The 27,011-nt window shown below is 35.3% G+C and overlaps 1 protein-coding gene across 15 annotated transcripts in view; it reads right to left on the bottom strand.

Annotated features, from left to right (window-relative positions):
* PEX5L (peroxisomal biogenesis factor 5 like) overlaps positions 1-27,011 on the bottom strand; it is a 622,944-nt gene that overhangs the window by 525,556 nt on the left and 70,377 nt on the right. For 10 of the 15 annotated variants that reach the window (XM_072961619.1, XM_072961629.1, XM_072961661.1 and 7 more), the window contains exons 3-4: positions 2,119-2,173; positions 387-450 (exon numbers count right to left, since the gene is read on the bottom strand). The gene's annotated coding sequence lies outside the window, so the exon portion shown is untranslated. Of the gene's footprint in view, positions 1-386; positions 451-2,118; positions 2,174-3,602; positions 3,649-27,011 lie in introns of all 15 variants that reach the window. The other 5 variants (XM_072961576.1, XM_072961574.1, XM_072961590.1 and 2 more) reach the window with 3 other exon arrangements.

Raw genomic sequence — 27,011 nt, forward strand, 5'->3', positions numbered from 1 at the left:
TTTTAAAACTTCTCATTATGGAAAATGTCAAACAAAATCAAAAGAAAGAAGACCAGCATAATGAATTCCCATAGATGCATTACTCAACTTCAACAACTGTAAACTTTATAGTGTACAATTCAATGCTGTCTATGCTGTTAACCACACTCCCAGCACATCAAAATCGGATTATTTTGAAGCCAATCCTTGGTATCATATCATTTCACCTACAAATATCTAAAGACAAGGTCTCTTTATAAAACATAATCACAGCATAACTTCACCTCAAAACATTGATCATAATTCCCTAATATAATCAAATAGATGATCAATTTCTAATTTTCCAAATTATCTCATAAATATTTCTTTATAGTCTATTATTTGATTAAAATGAAGTCAATACTTGCATTTGCTTATTGTGTATCCTAAATAGGGTGACTTTATAATTTATTGTCCAAACTGGGACAGTATCTGTGAGTGAAAAGGAGCACTATTAATAATTACGCCAGCAAATCAGCTTAAACCACGATAATCACAGGCAAACTGAAATGAGTGATCACCATATTCTTAAATCTTATATTCTTTCATTCATTTTTACCAGCACTCCCACTTGTCTGAAAAATATACACCCCTCCGCCATCATGCTTTACATACTTAGACTGAACTAAAAACTGGAATACTGGCCCTAAACAACAAATGGAGAAAAGCATCTATATCTAACTTATGTGTAGTCCCAGATACCAGATGCTAGAAGTTTTCCCCCAAGGACAGCAGGGGAGTAAGAACAAGTCTAAAGGGCTCCATGGGGATAAAGGGAGATCATGCAAAGCAGGCATGCGTTCCAGCTGTTGGAACTCTAACTACTGAGTGGAACAGATGATACATTCCAGGACGTTTTTCCCTTGGACCATGTAAATTTTAGTATTGAAATATCTAGCAGAATAAAAATAGGTTCTGAATAAAATTATAGCATATTGAATATGAATAAATTTGGCTCTAATAGCCTAATAAAATAGACTGCGTTATCGTTTAGCCAGTTTTTACATAAAGGAAACAGTATTATTAAACCCTCACTCCTTAAGCATTTCAGAGGAAACTTTTTTACTTGATTTTTCAGGTTTCTTATAAGTTAGTTTATTAGAGTAATAGGGGGAATTAATTAGAACAAAAGCATTATATTTTATTTGCAAATAGATTTTTAACTCCTTAAGGGCCAGGACCATTTTTTTCTTTCTTGTATTTCATCCAGTGATTGGAATATGAAGGATATTCATATTATGTGCTTATTAACATAAAAAGAATGAATGAATGAATTAAAACATTTTATAAGCATAAAAAAATCTTAAACTTTTGTTTAGTCTTCAGTTTCTTTATTACTGAGTCTGCAGAAACAACCAAAAATTTCAAGTTGTTTCTTGGAAATTGATCTACCTCTCTTGAGTATCCCACTGATAACCATGAGCAGCTTATACAAACCACACAGAAAGGTATTGAGGCCTTCCATTTGCACAAGACAAGAGAGAGACCTTATTTCTTAATCTTTTCTTCTCTTCCTTGGTTCTCCTGTCTTTGCTAGTTACTTTTTAATGGTCATCATAAGTTTCTCTTAAATAGCAGTCTGTTGCTCAGACATTTCAACTGCGGCCATCTCCTTATAGGACATCATGAATGTTTTAGTTAGTTTGGGTTGAGAATTTCCCAGCCTTGCTTTTTTGCTTTTCCTTTATTTACTGCTTGACCCCATTGTTTCAGTTTCCAGTAAGTCTTGTCACTTCTATACTAATAAGAAAGAATGGAGTCACACTGCCTTAGATCCCATACCTCATGAGGAACAGGTCTGCTGGCTATATATAAAGCTTTAAATACATAAAGCATCTTGTAAAAGAAATTATCAAAATGACATTGGTAATGGTTGAGTAATTTGAAAATTAAAGTACTTCCTAAGGGTCAGTCTAGGGAATCTTGGCTTTAATATTCCTGAAATGAATACTTATCAAAAGAAAAGTACTTAAGATAAAGACAAACCATGGACAATAAAGCATGGAATACTTGTTATAGCTTTAAGATACAGACCAAAGAATGCTACTACTTTTTGAGTAAATAATGTTTGAACTTACATACATTGCTACATTTCCTTACCTTTGGCCAGAAGATTCTCCTTGTAAGAGTATCTGTGTTATTATGTTACTTCATGCTGCAAAGACAGAGATACTTTGTAAGTTGGATCTCTTCAATCTTATGTCACTCCAGTTTTGTTAGTAATTTTTCATGCTAATCCTCATAGCGCTATACATGCATGTGTGTATTTGGGTATGCACATATTCATTTGTATGCACCCTTGTGAGATGCGAGCTTCTTTTCTTAATTCTTTATTTACCAAAGAGGATCATACTTTTTCCCTCAAAGTAAGCCAAAGAGAACCATAACATTTTAATGTGGCAAAGTTCCCCAGAGATTTTATAGTTCAATGTCTTCATTTTACTGATGAAGTACCTGAAGCCCAGAGGTTAAATGACTAGGCAACTATTACACAGTGCAATTTAAATTGTCCTGCAAGCCTCAGAACATCTCATTCATTGGCCTGCAATGACCCTAGCCCTCTCCCACCTGGCCTAAAATTCCCATCAGCTTCACAATGCCTGACACTTAAAATACTTATATCAATTAATCAATAGGGGTTGGGTAACTAGAATCATTGTTCTTTTATGACATTGTTAGAACTGGGGTTGGAAAGAACTAAGCACAGTTTGGCTTTGATACTCCTTTCGGTCTCTTTCTTACTCTCTTGCTTTTTTCTTTTGCAGCCTCAGAGGACTCTTTAGCTTCTGAAGTCTGCTCCCAGCACCACTCCTACTGGGGTTTTTAATTCCCAGCAGTGACCCAGATCTTTCTACATTACCTCACTGACTAGCCAAACTTATTTGACTTGTGTTCTATTAATCTATGTAACCAGGCCCTGCTATGATAAACTATAATCTAGAGGCCACTACCATTTCTCCCAATCTTTCAAATAACCCATTAATATATGACTTGCTAGCATTTCAAATATCAAGGCATAATGTAAGTTTCCCTATATCTCATGGTTTTAAATGTTGATCCTTCAAATGGAGTGATTCTAGAAAAGCAATGACTCCTAGGGAAGTATGTCCCCACACGAAACTCAACCCCTCAGCAGTGTACATCAGCTGTCCCTAGCTGTCTCCCATCAGAATCTATCAATAACTTTTTTCCCTTGACATTCTCCTACATTAATCGTAAGGATTCAAGAGAGGAACATTTTAGCTCTTTATGCATAAAAAAGCTTATGAACTTTTTCTCTGGCTAATCTAATTGGTCTCTATTTTAGAGTACCAATATGTTATTCATCATTCCTGACACTATGTTGGTTTGGTTTTTTTTAAGGCCAGCTGAAGTTTCTTTATCTTAATAATGTAGACAATTATACTCACTAGTAATAGTCACAAGACATTTACTGAATGCTTCCTGTGTATCATTTTGCTAAATAAGTACATGCTTTGTCTTATGTGTCCATTTCAACAACACTTTAACCTATATGCTATTAATATCTCTTGTTTTGTTTATGTGGAAACTGCTGGGTGTGTGATCTTGGGAAACTCACTTACCTTTTTGGATTTCTCTAAAATGGGGATGATAAAAATACCAGTCTCACTGCGAAATCAATGAAATATCCACATAAGATGTTTATCACAGTGCCTGACTTACAGTAAGTGCTCAATAAATAACAGTACGCATTGAGTAACTCGTTCTAGGTCATAGAGCTAGTAAGCTTTAGAGATAAGGATCAAAGCCAGGCCGTCAGCCTCCAGAGATACACTCTTCTATCTCTAAAGTGGTATGCACAGAACACTTATAAAGGTGGCTATTATCAAAAATGATTAACCTAGATTCTGAAACATGAAATCAGCTATATCTTACCATATGCTTTTCCCAAAAGAACTTTAAATTTGATCCCTTAAAATTTCATTTTTAGTTCTGCTACCTTCTTGAACAAATTTAAAATTATGCAGCAGCAATCTTACATCTATTTAAATACATTATAAATACTGACACATAGATGTCATCAAAGAAAAACTTAAGTCCAATACAAAATTAACCAAGGCATACACTTGAAGCAAGGAAACTCATTTTTTTTTTGAAGTGTAGTTGGCTTATAACATTGTATTAGTTTCAGGTGTACAGCAAAGTAATTCAGATATATTTGATTCTTTTCCATTACAGGTTACTATAAAATATTAAATACAGTCTCCTGTGCTACACAGTAAATCCTTGTTGTTTATCTACTTTATGTATAGTAGTTTGTATCTGTTAACCCCATACTCCTAATTTATCCCTTCCCTTCTCTCTTTCCCCTTTGGTAACCATATATTTGTTTTCTATGTTTGTGAGTCTGTTTCTATCTTATATAGATATTTATTTGTATTATTTTTTAAGATTCTACATGTAAGTGCTATCACATAATATTTGTCTTTCTCTGTCTGACTTAATTCACTTGGTAAGATATTCTCTAGGTCCACCCACGTTGCTGTAAATGACAGTATTTCATTCTTTTTTGTGATTGAGTAATATTCTATTGTGTGTGTATTTATATATACACACACACCACATCTTCTTAAGCGAATCATCTGTTAATGGGTGCCTGGGGTTGTTTCCATGTCTTGCTATTGTAAATACTGCTGCCATGAACATTGGGGTGCATGTATCTTTTTGAATTAGAGTTTTCATCTTTCCCAGATATATGCCCAGGAATGGGATTGCTGGATCATATGGCGGCTCTATTTTTAGTTTTTTAAGAAACCTCCATACTGTTCTCCATAGTGGCTGCACCAATTTATATTCCTACCGCCAGTGTACAAGGATTCCCTTTCTCCACAATGTCTCCAGCATTTATTATTTGTAGACATTTTAATGATAGCCATCCTGACCTGTGTGAACTGATACTGCATTGTAGTTTTGACTTGCATTTTTCTAATAATTAGCAATGTTGAGCATCTTTTCATATGCCTGTTGGCACATTCTGTATGAATTCTCTGAAGAAATGTCTATTTAGATCTTCTGCCCTAACATTTTTCACAAAACTAGAACAAATAATCCTAAAATTTACATGGAACCGTAAAAGATCCAGAATTGCCAAAGCAACACTGAGGAAAAAGAACAAAGCTGGAGGCATAAGTCTCCCAGACTTCGCACAATACTACAAAGCTACAGTAATCAAAGCAGCATGGTACTGGCACAAAAGCAGACATATAGATCAATAGAACAGAATAGCAAGCCCAGAAATAAACCCACACACCTACAGTCAATTCATCTATGACAAAGGAGGCAAGAATATACAATGGAGAAAAGACAGTCTCTTCAGCAATTGTTGTTGGGAAAGCTGGACAGCTGCATGTAAATCAACGAAATTAGAATATTCCTTCAACGCATATACAAAAATAAACTCAAAATGGTTTAAAGACTTAAATATAAGGCATTACATCACAAAACTCCTAGAACAGAATATAGGCAAAACATTCTCTGACATAAATCATAGCAGTTATTTTCTTAGGTGAGTCTCCCAAGGCAGCAAAAATAAACAAATGGGACCTAATCAAACATAAAAGCTTTTGCAGAGCAAAGGAAACCAAAAACAAAATGAAAAGACAAACTCTGGAATGGGAGAAAATATTTGCAAATGATGCAATTGGCAAGGGGTTAATATCCAAAATATAGAAACAGCTCATACAACTCAATACCAAAAATACCCAAAAAACAAACAAACAAACAAAAAAATCAAAAAATGGGCAGAAGAAAACTCATTTTTTGTTTCAGCAAAGGTTCAAAAGTTTTGGAAAGAAGACTAAGTTTAATAGAAGAAATATTGAGATAATCTCTGGCAAGTGTCCTATTGATGTGGGATTTTTTTGGAAGTTTGGGAGACTTTCTAATTGGTCTTCAGATAAACTGATAGCCCTTGGTTGACTGTAAAAAGGCAAGACGCTTAGGGAAGTTTCAAAAAGAGGAAGGAGTGTTTGAGGTTCCGAGTAGAAGATCATCAGTGACTGAGCATTTCCTGGAACAACTAGGGTAGATAGTAGCTGTTATGGCAAGACCTTTCTCAGTATTCCCAAGTGATCATCATCAGAACCCTGTGAGAAAGGCAGGGCAGCCATTATTACTCCCTCTGTCACCAATGAAGAAACTATCGCTGATGAATTAAGGTCCCAAGGCCACACAGCTATTAAATTAATAAAGAACCTGGACTAGAATCTAGGTTTTTCTCATTCCTTGTTCATTGTTCTTTCTACCACGTCACACTGATTCCATATCTCTTTTTCCAATTTAGACATGTTTTGATTATAAGAAAATCAGCAACTGTTTATTTAATATGGAATCAAAAGATATTTTCACCATGTACTAGAGAAATGATCTGAAAATCATTTTATTCCCACTGGCCATTAGAAGGGGGTTTACTTTCAGAAGATGAAAGCCGCATGCAATGTTATTTAAAAGTTTCTCTGTTGACTTCTACAAGAAAAATTTGCTAATCTGATCTTGCCTCCTCTAAATATCTCTTAAAATCATATACAAACTGTGAAAGCACTATCCATCTTATACATTAATGTATTTTATATATAAGATGTAGTTTTCTTATCTTTAACCTTTTGTAAGGGTTATTCTGCACTTCTTCCTCTTTGACAGCTAAAGCTATTGAGTGCAAAGAAATCTTTCTTGTAACTGGTGTAGTGGTCAATTAAATACATAGGGATTTTTTCCTTCTATATACACTCTTCTCTATTTTTGTAAAGTCAAGCCTAAAGCAATTTCTCCTTGCTCAAAAATAGCGTGACACAGTAAAGAGTCCTGAGTGGATTGAGGTCATTTAGGTTCCTGAGCAATAGAGCAAGCACCAGGAGACTTGCATACTGGTTTTAATGAATATCTTAAAAATACATTTGCATAGTTCACATTCTAAAACCTTCTGTGTCAAACAATGAGCCTTAGAAACTGCAAAAGAAAATGCAAGCCACCATCTCCATTACTTCATCCTCTTCCTCTCCCCTACCTCTAGCCACACAAGTGTGAAGATTATTGATACTGGCAAGTGAACTAAAAGAATTAAAGTCAGTATTCCCAAGAAAGTTATATCCATTTTCATTACTGAAATTAGTCGTAATTACTGTAATCCATCTTTTGTAATGCAAATACATTTTCTGGAAATTGTAAAGAAACTGTAGACTAAGATATAACTTAAAAATCTATAGAGAAAGGCTAGTATAATCTCTGAGGGTTGTTTTTTCACTCAATTGATTTTTTTTTAGAAAGAAATATGGTTTATAATTTGATATTAGCATGCATGAAAGAAAAACTAGAAGGGGAATCCAAAGTAACAAAACTACAATGGCAACTAAACTTTTTTCTGTTTTTAATGTGAACAGTTGGGGGAAGGGAAAAGAGAAAGGACCAATGGGCTGCTTGTTCCTAAGGCAATGTTTTGTTGACTACTGAGAGAAACAAGCCAGGTACTGAAGCCAAGACATTCTAAAGAGAGAACATGGCTTCTAGGAAGTGATAAAATTTTAAGCTAAAAGTTTTGTGGGTTAATGGAAAAAAAAGTGAAGGATTAGTGAGGAAGGTAATGGATTGTACCTTAAACATTTATCTCTATACTTTTTTCTAAATTATCATCTTTAAAATAGTGATGGCTTAACATTATTTGAGCTCAACCACTCAGGAAAACTTATTTTTATGTAAAATAAAAATACATAGAAAAATAATAAGTATATCACAGAGGCATTAGAAGAACACTACTACTTAGAAATCCCAGAGAATGGTTCTATAACTTAAGCCTTTCCTTCTGGAACTAACAGCAGTAGAGGTTATTGTTACCTGCTGGCAGTATTCCTAAGTAACAGAATAATCTCTCTGAAAACTGATACTAACATCTTGAATATAGAATCTGAAAGTAAAGACATGAAGTGATGTCTCAAGAATTGCAGACGTATCCTTTTTGCCTAGACTGAATGATGACGTGCTTGTCTGAGGTTGCCCTTTATTCACTTTCCCCTACCCAAATTAGTAAAATCTGAAAGCATCTTTAGAAAAAGCTAGCCTAGAGTTTCAAGTACATTTACTTGATGTAGGTGAGAACTCTACAAAGTAATTGAAGGGTCAATTCATAGAGCAAGTAACTGGATTATTAAATAATACTTAATTTAATGATATAAAAACTCAGTTAACAGGAATGTGAAATTGATGATTTGATGATCTCATCCATATTGTCACTAAACTGAATAGGCCATGTGGCCCACATATTTATTGCTTGGTGATTGGCTATTAAGACAAGCAAGGGCATTAGATCAAGATGGAGTAGTAGGACACAGAACTTACTTGCCCCCAACAAACACTTCAAAAATATATCTACATGTGGAACAATTCTCACTGAACACTAACTGGAGACTGGCAGAAAGACTCCTGTACAACCAAAGCTGTAAGAAAAATCCACACAGAATTGGGTAAGAAGAGAAGAGAAACAATCAGATCAGGACCTGAGCCCCTGAGAGAGGACTCAGAGGACAGGGAGATTACATGGGTGGAGATCATCCCTGAGGAGGGAACGGTTTAAGCCACGTACAGGGTGCTCCAGCCCTGAGGTCCAGCAAAGGGAAGATGAGCCCTTGGTTGGTGGGAGTGCTGATGGGACTCACAGGAGAGCTGTGGGAAGAGTGGACTATACTCAGGAGGAGCGCATCTGTGCTTGCTTGCTTCTGATGTAGGGTGGAGAGTGTGGCTTGAGAACGCAGGTGTCGGTGACTGGATCCTGCTACCGCACTAACACATGCCCCAGCCTGGGTTGAGCAAATGCTCCAGCACTACTTGCTTCATGTGGCAGCTCCACATCGGAATGAGAGCTACCAGGACTGGGAAAAAACCATGGCTGTGAGATGCTGAGGCAACTCAAACCTGAAGTGGTGTCTGAGCAGGGAGGGGGAAACCATTGCTGGCACTTACATGAGTGGTGCATCAGAGACAGCTGGAACATCAAAGGGCTGCCAGACTGCTACAGCCCAATGCCCAGGACCTCCCTGAGCCCAAGCCAGCCCCTCTTATTCCAGGGCTGCTGGGAGCAGGGAAAGCTTACACTTCAAGGGAAATGAGTCTTCTCAGACCCTATCCTCAAGGCTTTTGCTTCAACAATATGGGACCTGATCCCACCCCTGATAGGGTAGTGATGGCCACTGAGCAGAGGGGAAGCCCAGATGACACCAGGGTCTGGCTCTAGCCCCTTCATCTCCAGTTCCACATCCAACCAAGGTGATACCTGCCAGCACACCCTGAGAAAAGACACAACTTGTGTTCATGTCAAATATAGCTCTCCCACAAAAGCTGCTGGGCATGTGAAACTATATAGGGATGCTCCTACATAAGGACACCCCATAAGACTGCAATAAGTAACTGTTTCACTTAATTTCACAAAGTTAAGCAAAATGAGAAGACAGAGGAACCTGTCTCAACTGAAAAAGCAAGAGAACATTCCTGAAAAACAATTAATGAAATGGATATAAACAATTTACCACATAAAGAATTCAAAGGATTAGTAATAATGATGCTAACTGAATTAGGGAAAAGAATAGAGTGAGAATTTTAACTAGAGAATACCCAAAAAAGGTCAGATTTTTGTCACAAAACTAGAACAAATAATCCTAAAATTTACATGGAACCGTAAAAGATCCAGAATTGCCAAAGCAACACTGAGGAAAAAGAACAAAGCTGGAGGCATAAGTCTCCCAGACTTCGCACAATACTACAAAGCTACAGTAATCAAAGCAGCATGGTACTGGCACAAAAGCAGACATATAGATCAATAGAACAGAATAGCAAGCCCAGAAATAAACCCACACACCTACAGTCAATTCATCTATGACAAAGGAGGCAAGAATATACAATGGAGAAGACAGTCTCTTCAGCAATTGTTGTTGGGAAAACTAGACAGCTGCATGTAAATCAATGAAATTAGAGCACTCCCTCTCCCCATATACAAAAATAAACTCAAAATGGTTTAAAGACTTAAATATAAGGCATTACATCACAAAACTCCTAGAACAGAATATAGGCAAAACATTCTCTGACATAAATGATAACAATATTTTCTTAGGTGAGCCTCCCAAAGCAATAGAAATAATAGCAAAAATAAACAAATGGGACCTAATCAAACATAAAAGCTTTTGCAGAGCAAAGGAAACCATAAACAAAATGAAAAGACAACCTCTGGAATGGGAGAAAATATTTGCAAACAATGTGACTGACGAGGGCTTAATTTCTAAAATACACGAATAGCTCATATAACTCAGTAACAACAACAACAACAACAAGAACAACAACAACAACAACAAACAATAGCCAAGACATGGAAGTAACCCAAGTGCCCATGAACAGATGAATGGGTAAAGAAGATGTGGTATCTATATACAATGGAATATTACTCAATCATAAAAAAGAATGAAATTCTGTCATTTACAACAATATGGCTGGATCTAGACAGTATTAATGCTTAGTGAAATAAGTAAGACAGAGAAAGATAAACATCATGTGATATCACTAATATGTGGAATCTAAAAAATAAAACAGATGAATGTATATAACAAAAAAAGAAACAGATGCACAGATATAGAGAACAAGCTAATAGTTACTAGTGAGCAGAGGGAAGGGAGGATGGGCAAGTTAGAGAATGGGGTAGAGAGACACAAATCACTACATATGAAATAAATAAGCAACAAGGATATATTGTACAGCATAGGGAAATATAGTCATTATCTTGTAATAGCTTTAAACGAAGTAAAATCTATAAAAAAAATTGAATCACTTAAAAGAAACACAAGCAAGAAAATAATGAATATTGAACTCATCTGTGACGACTATTAATATGATACTATGAGGGCTTCCATTAGTGACCAAAAGCGTGCATATAGGTCTTAGGATTTTCTGTATTTCTTCTATATTACTTTTCCCATACAACATAACTTCTAAATAATAAGTTAGGACTGAAATGCTTAAGGTTCAAAATTAGTGCTGAAATTTTGGCTGCCCACTAATTTTTGGCAGTCCCTTCCAATAACAAACTCAAGATCAACCATAAGGAAAAGAAAACCCTAAATACATGCACTGAAGTTGTGCTATGTCAGGGATTTTTGTTTATAGTATTAATTTAATATTCACAACCATCAAGCATGGAAAGTGTTATTATCCCCATTGTCTGCAAGAGGAACTTCAGGCTTGGAGAACTTAAGGAATCAGTCAGAAATACATCAGTATTAAGTGACAGAAGCAAGAGTTGTCTCCAACCACTCCCCTTTTCCAGTATTTTTAAATTTTACATTTCAAAATTGAAACATCTTTTTTCTGACTATATGATCATTGTAAAAATTAAAGTCATACAAAGTTAAAGGGTCACCTCTCTGCCAATTTATGCACACTCACGCACACACACAAACATACACTCATACCCTGAAAATGACCATACAGCAATCCTGACAGATTGCTCCTTCCCTGGCAAGAAGTATCACTGATTGTAAAGTTATTTTAATTTTTATTGAGTTGAAGTCAAATCTGCTTACTAAGTCTGCAGAATAAATAAAATTTTCCTTCTATGTTGAAAGCTTTCCCAATACTGTATTTGAAAACAATTCTCATGTCCCAAATTAGAATTTTTTTCTTTAGGTTTACTATGCCCAGTTCCTTCAGTTTTCCCTCTTTTTTGATAGGATTTCCAGCTCTATAATTTTCATGGATTATATTCTGGAATTAAATGTAATATTCCAGATATGATTGATCAGTTGCAGAAAATTTGACTCTCTTACCTTGGACATGTCATTTTAAAGCACTTTCTTGAGCATATTACCATTATGACTAAAATCTAAGTGTGCATTTACTTTCTAGGCATCTATATCAAATTTTTCACTTTTAATGAACTTATAGCCAATTGAAACCTTGAAGAAATTTTGCCAGATCTTCTCCTTTCTACATTTAAACACTTGTTTGTTTTAATCTAATTTTGTATCCTCTGTGTTAATTGTGAGGATGTTCCTACTATTTACCTATAATCCAAACCTGTCAAAAATTTTTGAGTGAGTTCTATCATCCGGTATATTAGTTTTCCCTTCTGGATTATGTCACTTCCAGTTGAATCCATTCACTTCCTATATCTTCAGGTCACTAATAAACATGCCAAACAGGTCAGGACAAAAGTTACAGCCCTGCCGTTTGTCACTCAAACACCCTTCTAACTTGATATGAATCTATTAATCAGCTGCCTTCGTGTACCATGCAATGGTGCAATAGATAAAAATTACTCATGGTACTGGTATTTTGAATTAGCTTAATTCCTCCATATTTTACATAATGATTGTAGCATCAAATATTATAAAATTATATACTGATTGTATTCAAGATGACACATGGGCCATCATTTTTTTGTTCATAGTTATTTATTTATTACAGAGCATATTAGAAAAAAAATCACTGGTACATTACAAACTTGTGACCTTACAGATACTATCATTTAGCACTAAGCTAAGTTTAAGTAAAACAAATCAGTTGATGTTAAAGAAAAAATACAAATATAAAAGTAGAGATGGTACATGAATATGGTGGCAAAAAATATGAAGATATTAAGCAAATGACTGAAAATAGAAAAACTCTGCAGAGTTTTATAGTTTTCAATATACAACTACATCATCTGATCCACATAAACCACAATAGAGAATCAATGAGAGACATCAACAAATGCCTATAGAATTTGTTGGGCCACTATTCTCAGTCAGTAAGTTTCAAGAAACATAGGAAAAGAGTTTCACACAATTTTAACTTGTCCTAAGCAAACCTCTACGTTTCCTGGGAATCAACAACTGCCTCTAATTCTTTACGAAAGTAGGCAGGGTTAAAAATCTAACAATAGAAATGTACTTTTCAGTATTTTTTCCTAAAGTGCTCACAATGTCTAATAATCTGCTCTCCACTTGGGTATGGCCTAAAGCTTGTGAGTCTATGATTTCTAGATATATTTTACACCCATTATGAAAATTGGAACATTGCCTATCTCCAGTCTTTTGACACTTCTACTATCCAAAATTCCTCCAAGATGCCTAGCAATATCTCCTAAGTCGCAGATGGATATTTTTCACTCTAGCATGGTGTATTTCATTTGACCCTAAGGACTTGAATTAATTTAGACCATCTGCATGCTCTCATCAATCAGTCAATAAACATTCTGAATACTAAGTACAGAGCAGTATGTTTAAAACTGTTTCCCCTGGGGAACTCAGACTTTAGCAGGAGAGAAAGATATGTAAATAAATACATATTTACTTCAACATGACAAATGCTACAATTGAAGTATGTACAGAATGCCATGTGGATACAGAGGAAAAACTATCCACCTGTGTATGGCTTTAAAAAGACTGAGATATTTAAGTTTTAAAGACTGTCCATGAATTCCCCAGGCTAAGAGGAGGCATTTACACAAAAGGATCAGTAGGTTTAATATTCAGGAAACACTAAGAAGTTTGGCAAAGCTGGAGTTCAAAAAGCATGAAAGGAACAGATGAGATGAAAGAAAAGCTCAAAACATACCATAAAGAGCCATATGTGCCAACGTAAGAAGTCTGAGCTTAATTCTATAAATCACAGAGAACAAAAAATGTTTTTAAGCAGGGGAATGACAAGATTTATTTTTAGAGAAATAATTTGTGGGAGTAAAGAAGTTCTCTTCTTTACTTGATTGGAGGGTGAGAGAAGAAAATGTATGCCAAGCAGCAGAATGAATTTTTAAGGAGGCTGCTGAGATAATGCAGGCAAATAATAAAAAGGGCCAGAATCAGGGTGTTGTCCTATCCTATTTGTGCTTTCAGTTTCTCATCAGCACATTCTTCTTCCAATTTAATTATTAGTTTTGACAATATAGGGATTAATTCTACTATTTCTCCATCACCTATTAATGTTAGAATTTTCTCCAAGTAAGAAATGTCACCTTCTTTTATTCTATTCATTCTTAATATCATTATAAATATATTTATTCCAAAAATATGCAAAACTTTTAAACAATCAAAAGCCAATATTTTGTTAGTATTTTCTATATGCTTCAGATTACTCTAGGCCTTTATCCTTCCTGACACTATTAGACATTTTGGTTATCCATCTATTTGAATTTGATTACATATATGTGACAAAATTTGCTAGATGCCCCCCAATACGTCTTCCTTCTTTTAATTTACTAATAGAACACCCAGATTCTAGGTAGAAACACAGATATCCAGACTAAAATTTGAATTTCCTAGTCTTCATTATAGCTAGGTGTGGGCATCTGACTAATTTCGGTCAAAGGAAGTAAAAGGAACTAGTACGTGCAACTTAAAGAGTATCCTCATAGTGTGGAGCCATGTCCTTCTTCCTTTCTTCCTTCTTAATGGCTGGAAGTAGAGCAGCTACACTGAACCATGGGGTGATCCTGAAAATAATGTCTGTATGCAATCAGACAGAATCACAAAGAAGGCTGGATTTATGAGAACCTTATAGAGCATGGACGCTGTGGCAGTCCTGGACTATCTATCTTCAGATTTAACAGGAAAGAGAAATCAATTTTTTAAGTTAATATAACTTAAATTTCCTATTAGTCAAACCTAATCTCGAAGTAATACATATCTCCTCTTTCAAATTTATATCTCTTCCATCTTCTCTTTAAAGATCATAAAGTACAAGTGGAAAAAGAAGTAAAAACATCACTGAGACCCTTCCTCCATATCACCCAATCCTTATATACCACGTAAGTTTTATTTGGTGCCTTTGTTTTCTTCCCTCGTTGGAATAATCTCAAATTGTAAAGCCAACATGTTATTTGAAGGACTTTCATTATTATTGAGCCATCATTTCTTTTATTTTTTTTGCTTCCAATTTTATTGAGATATAATTGACATATAGCACTGTATAAGTTTAAGGTGCATAGCATAATTATTCAACTTACATACATCATTAAATGATTAACACAATAAATTTAATGAACATCCCTTATCTCATATAGATACAAAATTAAAGAAATAGAAAGAAGTATTCTCAGGATTCATTATCTTAACAACTTTCATATATAACATACAGCAGTGTTAGTTATATTTATCATGTTGTGAATTACATCCCTAGTATTTATTTATCTTACAACTAGGAGTTTGTACCTTTTGATTACCTTCATCCAATCCCCTGCTTCCCACCCATCCTCTACCCCTGGTAACCCCAAATCTGATCTCTTTTTCTACGAGTTTGTACATTTATTTATTTTTCTTTTCCATTATGGTTTATTTCAGGATATTGAATATAGTTCCATTGTGCTGTAGAGTAGGTCATTGCTGTTTATCTGATTTGTTTCTTTTTGAAGTATAAATGACCTACAGCACTATGTTAGCTCCTATTATATAACATAGTGATTTGATACATCTATGTATTTCAAAATGGTCACCACAATAAGTCTAGTAAAATCTGTCACCATACAAAGATACATAATCTTTACTATAGTTTCCCCCTCTGTACAATTCACACCCATGACTCATTTCTTTTGCAACTGGAAATTTGTCTCTCACATCTTCTTTATCCATTTACCTATTGATGGGCAATATATCACATCTTCCTTATCAATTCATCTATTGATGGACACAGATTGCTTCCATATCTTGGCTCTTATAAATAATGCTGCAATGAACATAGGGTTGCACATATCTTTTTGAATTGGTGTTTTTGTTTTCTTCAAATAAATAGCCACAAGTGGAATTGCTAGATCATATGGTGGTTCTATTTCTAATTTTTTGAGGAACCTTCATACTGTTTTCCATAGTGGGTGTACCAATTTACATCCCCACCAACAGTGCACAAGGGTTCTCTTTTCTCTACATTCTCACCAACACTTGTTATTTGTTGTCTTTTTAATAACAGCCATTCTGACAGATGTGAGGTGATATTTCATTGTGGTTTTGATTTGCATTTCCCTGATGATTAGTGATGTTGAGCATCTTCTCATGTGCCTATTGGCCATCTGCATGTCTTCTCTAGAAAAATGTCTGTTCAGGAGGTGGTCTTTGCATTTTGTTGATAATTTCCTTAGCTGTGCAAAAGCTTTTTAGTGTGATTATTCCCATTTGTTTATTTTTGCTTTTCTTTCCTTTGCTTGAGGAGACATACTTAAAAAAAATTACTATGGTTAATGTCAAAAAACATACTGCCTACTTTTTCTTCTAGAAGTTTTATGGTTTCAGGTCTTCCATTTTAGTCTTCAATCCATTTGAATTTATTTTTATGCATGGTATGAGAGAACAGCCCACTTTGATTCTTTAGCATAAAGCTATCCAGTTTTCCCAACATTACTGAAGATGCTCTATTCCTCATTGTATATTCTTGTCTTCTTTGTTGTAGATTAACTGACCATAAGTGTGTACATTTATTTCTGGGTTCTCTATCCTGTTACATTGATCTATGTATCAGTTTTTGTGGCAGTAACATACTCTTTTGATTACTGTAGCTTAGTAGCATAGTTTGAAATCAGAGCACTTGATACTTCCAGCTTTGATCTTCTTTCTCAAGATTGTTTTGGCTATTTGGGGTCTTTTGGGTTGCCATCCTTTCTTTTAAATTCACTGGTCAAAGAAATCTATTTATCTTTTCTGAAAAGTCTAAGAAATCTACATTCTTAGAAATAGATTTCTAAATTCAGACTAACTGGATTCAAATCTGGCTCCTCTACTAAATTTTTGGGCAATGTTGGGAAAATAACTTGATCTTTCTTTTTTTTAACATTTTTTATTGATTTATAATCATTGTACAATGTTGTGTCAAATTCCAGTGTTCAGCACAATTTTTCAGTCATTCATGGACATATACACATTCATTGCCACATTTTTTCCCTGTGAGTTATCATAACATTTTGTGTATATTTCCCTGTGCTATACAGTGTAATCTTGTTTATCTATTCTACATTTTTGAAATCCCAGTCTATCCCTTGCCACCCTCCACCCCCCTGGTAACCACAAGTCTGTATTCTCTGTCTGTGAATGTCTCTTTCTGTCCTGTATTTATGTTTGTTTTTGTTTGTTTGTTTGTTTGTTTGTTTTTGTTTTTGTTTTTTAGATTCCACATATGAGCGATCTCATATGGTATTTTTCTTTCTCTTTCTGGCTTACTTCACTTAGAATGACATTCTCTAGGAGCATCCATGTTGCTGCAAATGGCATTATGTTGTCGGTTTTTATGGCTGAGTAGTATTCCATTGTATAAATATACAACCACTTCTTTATCCAGTCACCTGTTGATGGACATTAAGGCTGTTTCCATGTTTTGGCTATTGTAAATTGTGCTGCTATGAACATTGAGGTGCGGGTGTCATCCTGAAGTAGATTTCCTTCTGGATACAAGCCCAGGAGTGGGATTCCTGGGTCATATGGTAAGTCTATTCCTAGTCTTTTGAGGAATCTCCACACTGTTTTCCTCAGTGGCTGCACCAAACTGCATTCCCACCAGCAGTGTAGGAGGGTTCCCCTTTCTCCACAGCCTCTCCAGCATTTGTCATTTGTGGATTTTTGAATGACGGCCATTCTGACTGGTGTGAGGTGAGACCTCACTGTAGTTTTGATTTGCATTTCTCTGATAATTAGTGATACTGAGCATTTTTTCATGTGCTTTTTGATCATTTGTATGTCTTCCTTGGAGAATTGCTTGTTTAGGTCTTCTGCCCATTTTTGGATTGGGTTGTTTATTTTTTTCTTATTGAGTCGTATGAGCTGCTTATATATTCTGGAGATCAAGCCTTTGTCGGTTTCACTTGCAAAATTTTCTCCCATTCCATAGGTTTTTCTTCTTGTTTTACTTCTGGTTTCCTTTGCTGTGCAGAAGCTTGTAAGTTTCATTAGGTCCCATTTGTTTATTCTTGCTTTTATTTCTTCTAGGAGAAAATTTTTGAAATGTATGTCAGATAATGTTTTGCCTATGTTTTCCTCTAGGAGGTTTATTCTATCTTGTCTTATGTTTAAGTCTTTAATCCATTTTGGGTTGATTTTTGTATATGGTGTAAGGGAGTGTTCTAGCTTCATTGTTTTACATGCTGCTGTCCAGTTTTCCCAACACCATTTGCTGAAGAGACTGTCTCTATTCCATTGTATATTCTTGCCTCCTTTGTTGAAGATGAGTTGACCAAAAGTTTGTGGGTTTATTTCTGGGCTCTCTATTCTGTTCCATTGTTCTATATGTCTGTTTTGGTACCAATACCACGCTGTCTTGATGACTGTAGCTCTATAGTATTGTCTGAAGTCTGGGAGAGTTATTCCTCCAGCCTCTTTCTTTCTCTTTAGTAATGCTTTGGCAATTCTAGGTCTTTGATGGTTCCATATAAATTTTATTATGATTTGTTCTAGTTCTGTGAAATATGTCCTGGGTAATTGGATAGGGATTGCATTCAATCTGTAGATTCCCTTGGGCAGTGTGACCATTTTAACAATATGGATTCTTCCAATCCAGGAGCATGGAATATCTTTTCATTTTTTAAAGTCTTCTTTAATTTCCTTCATCAGTGGTTTATAGTTTTCTGTGTATAATTCTTTCACCTCCTTGGTTAGATTTATTCCCAGATATTTTATTACTTTGGGTGCTATTTTAAAGGGGATTGTTTCTTTACTTTCTTTTTCTGTTGATTTATTGTTAGTGTAAAGAAATGCAACTGATTTTTGAACGTTAATTTTGTAACCTGCTACCTTGCTGAATTCTTCAATCAGCTCTAGTAGCTTTTGTGTGGACCTTTTAGGGTTTTCTATATATAGTAACATGTCATCAGCATACTTGATCTTTCTAAGTAAGCCTCAGTTTCTTCATCTGTAAAACTGGGATAATAGTTATGAGAATTATATGAAATAATCAATGTCAAACACTTATTACAGTGTCTTTTATATTAGCAACTGTTCAATAAATAAGACCCACCATTACTTAGCATGACTTAGTGGTACAGACATTCCTACATTACCTTTTTTCAGGTTTTACAAAATCCAAAATGACATGGTTCCTGTATTAATGGTCTTTCACACTTTCATATCTTCAAGCAGTTGTCTCTCATTGATCAGATTAAGCTCATACTGGAGGTTTACTTCACTGCTTCCTCAACTTTTTAAAAACAAATACGAAGCACACTATCATTTCTTTAGTTTCTTTGAACAAGGTGTGCCTTTATGCCATTTCATTACTCAATTCTACTTCTAAACCTCATCCCACCCAGATCTTTATAATTACATCCTTGTCTTAACATTCTAGTTTACTTTCCTATTACTTACATTCTGCATTGGTATGGAGACATTTAAGGCCAAAAGTGTTATTAATTACCCCTTTCCTATTTTCTTCAGTGAAAATGCATCTTTTCCACTATTGATCTGTCAGTGTTAGATCTGCTATCTTGTATATTATTTGGACTTAAATTTTTTGATAAACATTATCTCTATGTCTAAACTCCTTTTAAATTTGAGTTGAAAACTCTTTGAAAAGTCTGCAGGTTCTCTTCCAGGTTTTGCAATGTATATTCCAAATTTCCCAGGTTCCCAATTAGTCTGGAAAACCCTTTTTTATCCCATGATACTATATATTCAGTTAGCTATTCACTTGTAATATCTTCTCTTTTTTCACCATTTGAGTTCTCCAGGATCCCAAAGTCACTTAGCAATCATTTTATGCTTGTTTTGATGGTTTTGCTTATCATCAAAAGTAATGGTCAGCAGTTTCAATGACTTTCAGGTTTTCTATCTTCCTAGTAAATCTTCATGTAGCTACAACCATACCCATCTTCAATACAGAGTAAATAAACATTCACCATTAAGACTCTTCTTCCTAGGTCATTATTATAGGTTTTCTTAAACATATTAACTCCTCTGAATTCTTAATGCCAATTTTTAAATATGAAAACAATTCCAGTGAGGCTTGCAGTAATGTAAATGTAATTAAAAACCAGTGTTCTTTCTGCTACACTACATTATCACAAAACTTCACTGACCTCAAACTCTTAAAATCTAATGACTAAAACTAATACACATGGTATAATATAATAAACTTTAAAACTATAAGTTATAGGGGGTAGGTGGATATAGCTCAGTAGTAGAGAGCTTGCTTAGCATGCATGAGGTCTTGGGTTCAATCCTCAAAAAAAAAAAGAAAAGAAAAGAAATTATGACTGTAAATTATACTAATTTGTAAAAAACGCTATGAACTAAATAAGATCTTTACTAAAATATGGATACAAACTGTAGAAAGAAAAGAGATTTACACAAGTTAAAGAGATTAGGAATGATTTTATAAAGAAGGTGAAATTTTAACTGTGATTTTAAAAAAACGGTCAGCATTAGGTAGGCAATACCTTAATGGAAGGTTTTCTAGGAAACTTAAGGCATATACTAGAAATATCCATGACACATTCCTCAGGAAGTAAGGACACCAGCCTAACAGAGCAGGAGCCATGTTTTATCACCAATCATGTGCTCTAAGTAGAAATGACTCATAGGATGGTTGACCCTGAGGCTCAGACATTGGAATGAGCAGGATACAGCACAGTGTTTCCTTAACTGAAACTCCATGGGCATAGCCTCAGTAGTCCACAAGGTTCTCCATAAGATTTTTTTTTTTAGATATTTTTAAGTCACTAGTTTATTAATAGTTCTGTGTTATGACAAAGTTTACCTTCTTACACAATCCCATAACTACACGGCCTCAAATCATGAAAACTCAGGTAACAAGACTCCTTACACTTACTACCTACTCTTCCTTCAATCTGCTCAGTGGGACTTAACAGTTTGACCAAACGGTCAAACATGATCTTAGAAAGGAAGAGTCCATCTCAGCTCCACTACTTAATAACTGGCAACTATTTTTTAAATTAATGTATAGTTGATTTACCATGATGTGTTAGTTACAGCATAGTGATTCAGAAACACACATACACACACACACACATATACATTCTTTTCCATATTCTTTTTCATTATAGGTTATTACAAACTACTGAATATAGTGCTATACAGTAGGACCTTGCTGTTCATCTATTTTATCTATAGTAGTTTGTATCTGCCTATCCCAAACTCCTAATTTATCCGTCTTCCCTTGTTCCCCTTTGGTAAGTATAAGTTTGTTTTCTATGTCTGTGAGTCTGTTTCTGTTCTGTAAATAAGTTCATTTGTGTCATTTTTTAGACTCCACATATAAGTGATATTATATATTTATCTTTCTCTGTCTAACTTACTTCACTTAGTATGGTAATCTCTAGATCTATGCATGTTATTGCACATGGCATTATTTCATCCTTTTTATGGCTGACTAAAATGCATATACATATATATATATATATGCCATATCTTTTTAAACCAATCATCTGTTGATAGGCACTTGGGTTGTTTCCATGTCTTGGCTATTGTGAATAGTGCTGCTATGAACACAGGAGTGCATGTATCTTTTCAAACTACAGTTTCCTTCAGATACATGCCCATGAGTGGGATTGCTGGATCATATGTTAACTCTATTTTAAGTTTTTAAAGAAATCTCCATACTGTTTTCCATAATGGCTGCACCAAACTACATTCCCACCAACAGTGTAGGAGGGCTCCCTTTTCTCCACACACTCTCCAGCACTTATCATTTGTGGACTTTTTAATTACGGCCATTCTGACTGGTGTGAGGTGATACCTCATTGCAGTTTTGATCTGCATTACTCTATTAGTGATAATGAGCATCTTTTCATGTGCCTATTGGCCATATGTATGTCTTCATTGGAGAAATGTCTGTTTAGGTCTTCTGCCCGTTTTTTGATTGGGTTTTAAGTGTTATTGTTATTGAGTTGTATGAGCTATTTGTATATTCTGGAAATTAAGCCCTTGTCAGTCACATCATTTGCAAATATCTTCTCCCATTCCATAGGTTGTCCTTTCATTTTGTTTATGGTTTCCTTTGCTATTCAACGCTTATACACAACATTGTAAAATGACTATAACACAATAAAAAAAGGTTAAAAAAAAAAAAGCTTGTAAGTTTGATTAGGTCCCAGTTGTTTATTTTTGCTTTTATTTCTATTGCCTTGGTAGACTGAACTAGGAAAACATTGTTACAATTTATGTAGGGGAATGTTTTGCTTGTGTTCTTTTCTAGGATTTTTATGGTGTTATGTCTTAATTTAAGTTTTTAAGGCCATTTGGAGTTTATTTTTGTGTATGGTATGAGGGAGTGTTCTAACTTTATTGATTTAACAAGCAACTGTCTGGTTTCCCAACACCACTTGCTGAAGAGACTATATTCTTGCCTCCTTTGTCAAAGATTAATTGACCATAGGTGTGTGGGTTTACATCTGGGCTCTTTATTCTGTTCCATTGAGCCATGTCTGGTTTTGCACCAATACCACACTGTTTTAATTACTGTACCTTTGTAGTATTGTCTAAAGTCTGAGAGGTTTATGCCTCAGCTGCATTCTTTTTCTTCTCCACAGAATTTTTAAATTTTGTATTTTCATTTATTTTATTTTCTGAGAAAATTTTTATACTTGATAGATTATGACCACCTCAATACCAAGTATTGACAAAAGATTTTAGTACCCACATCTATGTATGTATGTGATTATCTTGGTGCTAATTAATTATTGAAGAACAAAACAGAAGTTGATTCAATACATAAATGATGTATTCACATGAAACAAGGTCCAAATGGTGACATAGAGTAATGTATGATTAAACATTTGAGACAATTCAAATGGGGAAAAAGTGATACCACACAGTGACCCAGGCACAGCAAAAGCCAAATACCTATCTTTAAATCAATACTATATTCACCTGGTGACAGAGATTTGGTTTCAGCAAAACATCATCTGCCTCATTGAATTTTGCTAATTGAAATTTTACTGAATTTTCAGCTTTGTTTAAATTAAATATATAATTTTATAGGTTTTATGCTTGTACAAGAACTATAAATATAAGATGATTATATATAATTTTCTGTTTATTTTAATTTAGTAAAAATAATTTAAGTCAGCACTGGTCATCTATGAAAAATTGTGTTGTCTTTAAAAAGCAGTCTACCTAAAATAAAGAACTGGAAATACTGTATATCTTGATCTGAGTGGTAATTCAATGGATGAACAGATATTTACAAATTCACTGAACTGAACATAATATTTGTGTACTTTACTGCATCTATATTAAACCTCAATGAAAAAGTGGAAAAATAACCCCCCCCAAAGTAGTCTGTATATCTCTTAGGTTTGAGGAAACACTGGTAGAAGAGCTCTAGAACAGACAGATTTAGCTCCTAGTTGCAATTCTGCCACTTACCAGCTGGATAACCTGGGATAATTTCTTAACCAGTACAAGCTCTATTTTCTCCATCTGTAAAATGAGGATAATAATAGATCCTTGCAAGATGTTGTGAAGGTTACAGGAAAATTTTTCAGGTAAAATACAAAAAAAAAATAGACCTAATATATAATATTGCTCACTAAATACTAGTGATAAAGAAAGGGAGGAAGTGAGGATGGGAGGGGAAAGAAAGCAAGCTTTGGCCTAACATGATACAGATATGCTAATATGTACTCACACACAACCACACAGACATGATTTTGAAGGTTTTAGGCAAAGGAGGACGATGATGAAAGCAGTCCTTTAGAAACAACAATCTGACAGTATTTTTAAGGAAGGGTTATAGTAGAAACCAGGGTACAGGAAGTCTACTAAATTTCATCATAACTTTCAACAACCAGACTGTATAAATCAGTAAATTGCATGTCCCACAGTAAGCTTCTGGAGAGCTTCAAAAACTATTGTCTATCTCGATTTTCCTCCAAGCTTCAAAAAGCATTTATTAAGTACCTATTTGCTGCAGAACTAATAAAAAGGGTCATGATTATGCTTTCCCAGGAACATATGAACTAAATGGGTACACTAAACAAATCAATAAAGTAGAAAAATTACATAATCATTTTAGAGTCAAGTAAAGAAATAATGGCTATAGACTTAGAACACCCAACTTATCCATTGTCAGCATTGCTTGGAAACCAGAAGCAGGGTGGGGGATATATTTCAGATAAGGTGGTCAGCAAAGGCCTCTCTGAGAAGATTATATCCAAGTAGAAGGAGATAAAGAAGCTAGCCAAATGGATGTTTGGAAGAAGAACATTCCAGGCATATGGAAAGGAGCAAGCCTGGTATGTTCAAGGAAAAGCAAGGAGCAGAATAAGCTAAAGGAAAGGAATAGGAGAAAATGGGATCAAAGAAATAGTGAGGAACAGAGCAAGGGGAATACACAGACAATGATAAGAACTTTGAATTTAATTCTAAATGAGATTTTAAAAAATTGGAGAATTTTTAGCAAAGGAGTGACCTAATCTATCTTGAGTCTTTCAAAAAATTACTCTGGCTTCTGTTTTAAGAAGGAACTGTAGTGGGGAAGGACAGAGGAAGGGAGAACATTTGGTAGGGGGATTCATGTAAGTAGACAGCACACTGGCTTTATTCTATACTCTCAATGGAAGGGCCCCTAGAGAACCACTCTTAAGGGCTGAGAGAACCATAGGGAAGAGGAGACAAACATTTTACTTCAGGTAGGCTTTTGCTGAACCACAAAAGCCAGAGGCCCATCTTGGTGTGACCACCAAGGTTGGAACTCTGAGAGAGTGACCCTGATATGTGACCCCCAGCATTTGGAAGTATTTAAGAACAGGAAGATGTAAGTTTGCCTCCCACCTGAAGATTATGAAGGTGGCTGGAGCTCCCCATGATGGCAGCAAGGAGAGAAGAAAGCAAAGAGGGAACAGCTTACCCTTTCCCCACTGTTAAGGCAAGGATGTGAGTTCCCTGTGGGTCAGTGGGAGACCGCAGGAGGTAACCAAGCTCAAGCTACCCCACATAAGCTAATATTCTGTCAGAAATAGAGAAACCCAGGAGAAAGGGAGAAGGTGAACCTCCAGGGGCAGGGGCTGAGGTTGGGTCATAAGAGCTCAGCCTGGACACATTGCTTGCACGGTGCCTGCCTTATTAGGGGGGCTCATACAACCAGATTACATGTAGGATTTTTCACTTTTTCCTACACTCTTCATTCTCTCACCATCTACCCTAGAGGAAACAGAAAAGGTAGGAAAGGATAAAAAAAAAAAATAAAGAGATCAAGTGAAAGAACAGGTTCGGCCCCACCTTTTCTTATTTCATGAACCCTAACCTCTGTTATAATTCCTCCATAAGCATGTTGGAAAAAATACACCCAGAAGATAGCTCATCTTGAGGGCCATTGCTACTCATTTCTCCTTATAACCTAACTTGCATTATAAGGACTCAAGATAGTTTGCATAATATTTATAGATAAAATGATAGCCAATTATGGAAATTAGGTTTTTTTCTAAACAGAACATAGATAAAGGAGGTCATTCCTGTCTTCCATCTAAATATTGCTGTCTTTATTTGATCTTGACAGAAATTTACCTGCAGCTGCTTGCATAAAGTATAACAATGATCTCTTTACTCCTGTGGGGAGATAAAAAATGAGGCTTTAGAGTTTCAGCTACTTAGCACCCATGCACAGAGAGTCACTTAATAAATGAGAGATGAGAAAATGATATACAGGGAATACATAAATATTAGGGGACGTCAATGATTACAGGGTAAATTAATATAGATAACTTGAATGAGTATAGATTCATTCATTCAACAATTACTTACTGAGTATTATGTGGTAGGAGCTGCATATTCAATAAATTCCTTACAAATAAAATCGAAATAGAGGTAGGTATTTTAAAAGTAAACACAAATTATTACATAATTCTGAACTCAGACACATGCTATTAAGCAAAAGAACAAGATGCAGTGATGGAGAACTCTTTACACTTGGGGCAAAGGGAACACTTCTCTGAGAAAGTGACATTTAAGCTGATAACTGAAGGATAAAAAGGAACCAGCAGGTGAAGAGTTGGAGCAAAGGTTCTGATTTGGAAGTTCGATGTTTACCAGAAATTTAAAGAAAGCCAGTATGATAGGAACTTATAACAGTGAACAACAGCATAAGATAAAGTTAGATGGAAGATATAGCATGTGCCTATGGACATTCAGAGACGTGGTAGACTTTCCAAAGCACTTGCTTGAATTTTATTCCAAGTGTAATGAGAAAACTTGGATGGGTTTAAACTCTGAAGACCCATATTTTAAAAGATCACCTGGGCTGAGGGCTGTGTGGGAGAATGGATTGAATAGGAGACAAAATACAGAACAGTGAGGAGATTACTGCAAAAGATCAAAGATGTCAATGTCTTGGATTAGCAGACAGCAGTGAAGGTGAAGAAAACTATCTTCCCCTCCAAACTTGTTACTTTTGCGACTTCTCATCTTCCTCCCCATCACCTGGAATCAAAACCTTGGCATCAACTTTGATGCTACCCTTTCTCTCCATCATTCATGTCCAGGATAGTGAAACAATAACAGTACGTGCTCTGGAGTCAGAATAATTAGGCAAATGGATTGAAACAGTGTTATACAACATTTACCTGGTAGGTAGCTGCCATTGCTATGCTCTAGACTGCACATTATAACTCAGGAATTCTTTTAAATTTCAACTCCTAGAATCTGCAGGAATCCTGATTGATCACACGGCAGTTTCATATAGAGTCGGTCCAAATCAAGTAAACATAGCAGCACTGAGTCTGACAATGGATATCTGATCCTCCTTGGTTATGCAGAGAAGACTACTGTTTCCTAAGTTGACTACAGTTTTCTCAATTAATAGTGTGCAGTCCTTCTTACACAACAGTCATATAAATAGTGAATTATGGTGGCTCTGAAGCATGATGAACCTATTTTAGGTTTTTATTTCTCAAGAGAATCTAAAAACCAACCCAGCTAGAGTTAGAGTTGAAGTTTCAGAAAGGAGTGACAGAGTCTTTGTGGTCATAAGAAAGTGAGGAGGAGTGAGATCACCAAGGAAGAGCACTTGGAGTGAGACAAGCCAATGACTGAAAAAAA

This window comes from Vicugna pacos, chromosome 1 (assembly GCF_048564905.1).
Source record: "Vicugna pacos chromosome 1, VicPac4, whole genome shotgun sequence".
In the NCBI taxonomy this organism is placed as follows: Eukaryota; Metazoa; Chordata; class Mammalia; order Artiodactyla; family Camelidae; genus Vicugna; species Vicugna pacos.